We start from the raw sequence: 6417 nt of genomic DNA on the forward strand, positions 1-6417 counted from the left end.
TTTTGTAGAAATTTTTCTAGTGATGTCGTAAGTTTTCTTTTATTCAGTTTCTTCTAAGAATGCTGTAATTCTGCGGACCTTCCCTGGGAAACTGCTGAATACTTTCACATTCCTGCCACATATCAGGCTTGGCAAGAATACAGGCAAAGTTTGGTGGTGTGTCTGTATCAATGCACACCAACACAAAGAGACTTTAACTATTAGGAAATATTTTGTTTATAATTGTCATATTAAATAGGTTTTTCTAAATTTTGTGTTTATGGACATTAATTATCAACAATTGCATGAAGTCTGAATATTTGTGTAAAATATGTTTAACCTTCAAAAGTGCTGACCACTGTGACAAGAATGTAATCAGAGTTTTAAAAACATGGAAAGATTTAGCTGGAGAGCACTTCTGTATGTGCCAAACTCCACGTACATAAGCCTGTACTTTGTGCTTGGCCAGGCTGGGGTCCTGGTGCTCAGCACCTAGCTAGATCAATACCTCAGGAAGGACAGATTACCATTAATTCCTTCCTAATTGAGGATGTCTTGTCTCAGCTGCAGCTCTGCCTGGCCAGACCTGTCCTGTTAAACAACTTCAATTCGTGAAGATGCTTGGCTGAGCAACAAAAAGATCACACCTGCTTTCCTTCATGGCCCTAATGTCCTTTTCTGCTGCCACTCTAACACCAGGGCTTCCTGCAGCCTCTCTGTCTGTTTTTGCATTGTCTCGCTGTGGGGAAGGTGGCAAACAGGCTAGCAGGAGCTGCAGCCCTGAATGGACTGGAGAAAGCTTGGCTGCCAATCACCCCTCTCTTTAAGCTATGCTACCCTTATTCAATAGAGGTAATGGGTCCAGTGGGCAAGTAATAGGTCCAGTGGGTCTATTACACATTTTTATTGAAAAGCAAAATAAATAGCCCTGTAAAACTCACACACTGCCCCAGGGCTACAATAATTTATGCAGCTTCTTTTTCCTTCTTTTTCTCTTTGCCTTTTCAGGGTTGTTTTAGTGAACCTTTCCAGAATGGCAGGTAAGAGCTTTTGAAAATTCATCACCAGTTGTCTGAATAAGACAGCATTTAAAATACTGCATGTTATGTGGAGAACTGTGTCAGGCTTTTTTTTTATTATACACATGTGTAGTACCAAAGCAGATCACATATTACTCAGCTAAACTTGTTTAATAGAAAGGGCGTAAAAATCAAAGTATGTATAGTATCAGGTTTACTTTCCAGAGAGAATGTGTTTTTCCACAAAACTAAGGAAAGAGTAATTTACCACTCCAACAAGCTGGGAAAGGAGAACATTCTTTCCTAAACAGCTACAATTATGCATTTGGCAGGCAGTAGTAAAAGCAATTCTGCTTTCCTTCTTAGCCCATAATAAATCTGTACCTGGGACTGATTAGAGAGCAACTGGAGAGGTGCTGCTTTTCTTTCCAAGGTCTATCAATGATTTTTTTCTTTTGTTTGTTCTTTCAGAACATGTTTTAACAGTGGAATTAAGGCTGTCTCACCATCTTTGTAGTTGTGTCCCATTTGTTCTTAATTTGTAAAAGTAAAGATTTCTTACAGGTGGAGTAGAGAAGAAACCCCAATGTTAGAAAATCAGGATGATATTCTAAAGGACATGATAGAGGAAATAATCCTTATGGGAATCCTTTTATGCTAGCATAAATTTATCCTTTCTTGAGTATCATAGGACCAGTATTTGAAATTGTGCATTGTCTGCTCCAAGCCTGATCCAGATGGTGTAGCACAATACGGAAATGCTGCACCTTTAAACTCTTTAGAGAACACCTTAGCAAGGTAAGCATAGCTTTGCTGTACCGAACTAAATGACTCACTGCACTTCAGCTCTGTCTCTTAAACCTGTTGCTTCGTTAATGACTGCATTAAGCATCTTTGGAAAAATTTACCTTTGCAGTGAGGAAAAAAAGCCTTAACTACATTAATTAGAAGGTAGCATATGCCCAAGACCAAAAGAAAGATATATTTTCTAAAATTCTTTGTTCGTTTTTATCCTTACTGTTAACAATTTGGATAGTCTCATTACCAGGTGTCTGTTGTGCAGGATGATTTTATCTCAAACAGCTGTTTTCCTTTTCTATTTCACTCATGAGAGCAATGCAAGAGGAAAAAAAAAATCAATTTAAAATAAATAAATAACCCTTCCTGAATTCAATAGAACACTTTAGGCCGAGTGCTTGAGACAGATGTTAAGGAAAGAGAAAACACAGCCTCTTTATGATTTACTCCTTCCCCTCTCACAAAATTGTCATTAACACCTAGAAATTGGGAGACAGTAGTAATTATTTCAGACTGCAAAACAGTGAATAAAACTTTATTGAAAAGCTCCTGCTAAGATTAGTTCTCAGCTGGAAACTCAGATTGCCATGTGGACAATGCCATGGGATAATGTGCATGAGAAGAGACGCAGTGGTGAAACTAAACAGGTATCCAGCACGTGGGAAATAAAAGGATAGTCCTGGGACTGTATCAAGTGAAATGTCTTGTGTTCTGTAGTGCTCTGCTCATGCAGAGAGGGTTTGGAAGAGGCAGCTGATGGAGGAGAGCAGATGAGGAAGCTATTAAAACAGACAGTGTGGAAAGTTAATTACTTGATCTTAAACCAGAAGACAAAATTTAATGAAGAGGAAAACTGTCTTTATGGTGGTATTTTTCTGGAGTGTTTGGTGCTCATATTCTAGTGAAAGCCACCAAGCTAACAGTCCTGTGAGGTGACATGTCTCGTGGCTGTAAAACTCTAAGAAGGTGACCTGTAGAAGACTGGCTTCCCTACCAATCTTAGCCTGAAAGACTTCCCAGAGAGATGCCAAAAGATGCAGGTTACTCTCAGCAGTCCTAGATTCCAAGCCTAAATTCTTCTTAATATTTCTTCTAGGCAAACCTCTTGTTTGAGGTGTTTTTCTGGCTATTTAAATTATCAGGAACCTCAGAGGCACCATGCTTTCTCTGTTGATAAGAAGTACAGGGGACCTTGGTGGAATGCAGCTGAGATAAATTTAACTCCCTCTGCTCATTCAGCCTAGGAAGCCTTACTGGAGACAGTGATGCAAAGTAGGCTTTTGTCTGCTAGGGCTTGGGTTGCACTGTCAGTGCTTTACTGTGTGAGCACAGCATAAGCAGCCTGATTACCTATTGTGAGTCTTTACAGGACAAATTTCCTTCTGTATGGGGTAATGACTGTGCACCACTATTTGGGAATGGTAGAGAAGCTAAAGCAATAGGAGTGCTACAGGCAGGCAGAAGGAAGTCCCTGAAGAACAGAGGACTTACAGATGGACTAGGGAAATTCGGGTCTAATGTCTGGATTTAATTTAATTTTTATGCTGTTGTTAGAGACAGCCTGGAGTTTCTCTAAAGAATAAGCAAAGATACTGTCCTTTTACACTCCCAGGAGCGTAATCTTAAAAAATGTCTTCACTGTTTTTCCAGTGGCTACAGCCTCCCATCACATTGAGTTACCCTGTATAGTGAGGACATGTGGGGGGGATTCAGCCCTCTGGCTCCAAGTGAAATTGGTACTGGTTGTCTCTCACCTTCCACTCTTAAAAACACTTGACAATTTGACATTCTCACTGCTAAATGAAACTGACAGAGGCTCATCAGCAATAGGACATTGTTATCAGCCCTGGCAGAAATCATACCAGGAGCCTTATGCGAAGTGATGACTTGCATTTACTTCCAGCAGGATGAATGCAATTGGGTGTCAAGTGTTCCCAGTGTATGACTAGGGAACAGTGAGGAAGTTACTTAAAGAACTTGTGTTCTTCCTGCTTCCATCTCAGTCATCTTGGAAGTAGATTGCAAATTGTTTAAACCCTAAAATACTGCAGAGTAAATGTCTCGTTATTACACTGTAGTTTGATATGACTTGGAAAAAAACTCTAATATGGTTCAATGATTGTTTTCAGATGTTGGTCTTTATCAGACTCAAGATGCTGGGCAAAAGATGAAGGCAAATTGCTAGTACTGTTCTGCTTGCCAATAATTCCTTCTTTCTTACTTTTTTTTTTCTTTCTCTCTTTCCTTCCTTTCTTCCTTTTTTCTTTTTCATTTTTTTTTTTATCCAGTTGTATTAATGAGACTAGTTGAGCAAGGCACACTGCCCCTACATATCTGAGACAGGCATACAAACCCTGCCTTTGGCAGAGAGAAGGAAAGCAATTCACATTTGAGGTCTATAAAAAGCCAAGCTGAAAAGAATTCTGTCAAGTCAGAGCTGAATTTTTCTTGCAGAGGGATTTTCCTTTCCCTCTACTACTGCCACCCAGCTCTTTTTAAATGGTCCAGGATTGGCTGTTTAATATCTCAGAGTTACAGGGTCTGGGGCTGTTGGGAGTAGAAAGGTTTTGTTGATGCCAGCTGATGGTGCTCTCATCAGGTGAATGGAGGGGTATTGACAGCCCTTGGCTGTGTGACTCAGAGACATTCAGGTTCCTCATGGAACAGTGGCCTTGGAGAAAAGTGTATGAAGAAATTAACACAAGAATTTCAAAAGGGTTAGGTTTCCATCCCTGTCATCTTATTTTGTGATACTCACTTAAGAAATAAAGAGATAGGTTAAAAATTTTCCACTCATTTCCCTGTCACTGTGCATGCCTGCTGACAAAAATAAGTAATATAGCATTTGACTAAAAAAAAACCTGACTGAAAGTAGGGTCCTCTCTACTTAAAAAGAGACATTATCATGTTGCATAAACAGGGTCCTCTCTACTTAAAAAGAGACATTATCATGTTGCATAAAATGAATTGCTGTAAAAACCTTAACTCAGAAAGTGAAGGTTTTTCATCTTCCTCTTTCCTAACAAGAGGTTCTGGTTTTGGTGCTTTAAACCCTTAATTTAAAATGCGTTTTTAAAATAGAGGTATATTATTTGAAAGGGCATCTCAATAACAGGAAAATAAGAGTCAAAAAGACCCTCCCAAAGAAGAAGCCATCCACTGTTGTTTATTTTTTATTTTTTTTTCTGAACATGGAAGCTGCAGCAAAGGCTATGGGTAGGAAAGAAAGGATGAGGCCTTCAGATTTGTCTCTTGCTATAGCTGCAAGTCTCATGGAAGTCCACCAAGATAGGGTTCTCTGGTGGCCAAATCTTAGTCCTTGGAGCCTCAGAAATGCAGAACCACTAAGTTCTTCTTCATTTCCTTGGCATCCACCGGGAGAAGCTCGAGTAACACTAACCCAAATAAACAGGTGAGAGAGTGCTTAACTGTTACCCACATTATCCTTTATTTTTTCCTTGTTTTTTAGGTGTGTGGTGCTGTAGGAAACACCTGCATGGGGCTCTGGTCTCTTTCTACCCAGCTGACTTTTTTCAGCCATGCACTGGCTTGGGGTCAGCCCTCGCAAGCAGGTGTTTTCCTTCAGAATAGCTTTCTTGTCTGCATCCAAGTGGATCACAAGGGCCGAACTTCACTGCCGGAGGTCACAGGTCAAACACGGCAGCACGGGGTCCCTTGGGTACTGTGCTTACCAGGTGTTTAATATTATCAGAGGTTATTTGCTGAAACCGTGATAGAGTGTTCTCAGCGATTCAAAATAAATTTAACGAGAACAGTTTTAAAAGCCCCCACATTAGAGGATGTCTGTTCAATGGACAGGGAGGTTAAAGTTAATTCGATCAGGCATATGTACTTTCTCCAAAAGGGAACATATGCACTCAGCGGCTTGGCCCCATTTGTTGCAATTTTGGGTCTCATTTCCATTTGCAAGAAAGATAACTACTTGCATATGGAAGCAATAAATAAGAGAAGTCATTAACATTTCTCTAATTTAGGGGAAGAAAAAAAAAAAGTCTTAACGAAGTAATATCTTTGCCAGGGCAGACAGAAATGTAAATTGGAGATTGGAAGGAAACCTATTAAAGGAATTGCTATGTTACTAGTCTTTTTTAATCTAATGAATTTATGAATTGCCACTTGTTAGGTCATAGACTTCGTTAATTTCCTATGTGTTTAGTTAAGGAGAGAAAGTATGGGGCAGGAGGAAGGAGGGGTGAAAGGAAAATGCTTGTGAACAATGAACCTGAGCAAATATTTTTGTACAATGTGTTAAGGCTATTAGGTTCAAAATTTGTGACTAAAACCAGCTTTATTTAGAAAATCTGAGAAATGTTGCTCTGTACATCTATTGAACAGAACAATAGAAGTTTTTAAAACTTTTCCTGTGCTTATTTTTTCATATTCATATGCCCTTGAAAGTTGTAAAGGGTTTAAAGGTTGTGACATTTGCTGAATGATTTTATTGAAAACAAGAAAAAATGTAAGAAAGTAGTATAACATTATGGTGCCAATTTACTAGTCACATATCTATGGGCAATACTCTCAAAAGTCATAGGTAATCAGATACCTCTTGGGCTTTCTTTGCTGTAAAGCATGAAGAGGAATTTTCATTCTCTTTTTT

General features: G+C 39.2%; 1 long non-coding RNA gene across 1 annotated transcript; it reads left to right on the forward strand.

Annotated features, from left to right (window-relative positions):
- Window positions 1-680: 680 nt before the first annotated feature.
- On the forward strand, window positions 681-6176 carry LOC117243937. The gene is made up of 4 exons (XR_004496072.1): window positions 681-831; window positions 988-1019; window positions 1690-1796; window positions 5266-6176. It is a non-coding gene; the product is annotated as an uncharacterized LOC117243937 (long non-coding RNA).
- Window positions 6177-6417: the final 241 nt, after the last annotated feature.

This window comes from Parus major, chromosome 1, assembly GCF_001522545.3.
Source record: "Parus major isolate Abel chromosome 1, Parus_major1.1, whole genome shotgun sequence".
NCBI classification, from domain to species: Eukaryota; Metazoa; Chordata; class Aves; order Passeriformes; family Paridae; genus Parus; species Parus major.